The sequence below is a fragment of the Cicer arietinum genome, chromosome 3, assembly GCF_000331145.2.
Source record: "Cicer arietinum cultivar CDC Frontier isolate Library 1 chromosome 3, Cicar.CDCFrontier_v2.0, whole genome shotgun sequence".
Lineage (NCBI taxonomy): Eukaryota > Viridiplantae > Streptophyta > Magnoliopsida > Fabales > Fabaceae > Cicer > Cicer arietinum.
The window spans coordinates 34,682,693-34,683,968 of record NC_021162.2 but is presented as its reverse complement, the minus strand read 5'-3'; positions in this window follow the sequence as shown (position 1 = coordinate 34,683,968).

The window sequence follows — 1,276 nt, the reverse complement described above, 5'->3', positions numbered from 1 at the left end:
CAATGCTGGCATGGTAACTGTTGTTGTAGGAAAACTCTACCAGAGGCAAATGTGTATCCCAGTTTCCTCCTTCCTCTAAAATGCAAGCTCTCAGCATATCCTCTAGAGTCTGAATGGTTCTTTCGGTTTGACCATCAGTCTGGGGATGGTAGGAAGTACTAAGGTGTAGTCTAGTTCCTAGAGACTTTTGAAATGCCTTCCAAAACATGGAGGTAAACTTAGGGTCCTTATCTGATATGATACTAAAAGGCACCCCATGCAACCTCACTATTTCCTTAATGAATAACTTGGCTAGTTTGAGGGTGTTGTATTTTGACTTTACTGGTAAGAAATGGGCTGACTTAGTTAATCTGTCCACAATCACCCAAATGGAATCATACCTAGTGTGGGTATGTGGCAAACCTACAACAAAATCCATGGAAATTGAGTCCCATTTCCACTCAGGTATTTCCAGAGGCTGTAGCAATCCTGCTGGTCTTTGATGTTCTATTTTCACCTTTTGGCAAGTTAGGTATTGACCCACAAAAGTAGCCACATCAACCTTCATACCTGGCCACCAATAATTTTTCTTAAGGTCTTGGTACATCTTGGTAGATCCAGGATGGATAGTTAGGTTACTTTTGTGAGCTTCCTCTAGTATCAGTCTCTTTAATTCTGAATCCTTAGGTACCCAAATTCTGCCCTGAAATAGGATTGTTCCATCTCGTGCCCTAGTAAATCTTTCTTGGTCCTTTCTAAGTTGCAACTCTTCATCCATCCCTTGAGATTGCCTAATTTGGTCTCTAAGGCTACTGGTTATCTCTAGTTTATTTAAAAGAATTCCCCCTTGAAGGATTGTCATATTTAGGTTCAAGTCTCTAAGGTTTTCTAGCAGTGCAAGTTCTTTTATCATGAGATGAGACATATGTAGGGATTTCCTGCTCAATGCATCGGCCACTACATTGGCCTTGCCTGGGTGGTATTTCAGTTCAAATTCATAATCTTTCAAAAATTCCACCCACCTTCTTTGCCTCATGTTAAGTTCCCTCTGGTCGAATAGATACCTTAGGCTCTTGTGATCGCTGAAAACATCAAATTGTGCTCCATACAGATGATGTCTCCAGATCTTCAAGGCAAACACTATGGCATCCAATTCAAGGTTATGAATGGGATAGTTTCCCTCATGAGGCTTTAGTTGTCTTGAAGCATAAGCCACTACTTGGTTGTTTTGCATCAATACACAACCTAAACCTTTCAGGGATGCATCACAATACACTTCAAATCTTAAGGTTGGATC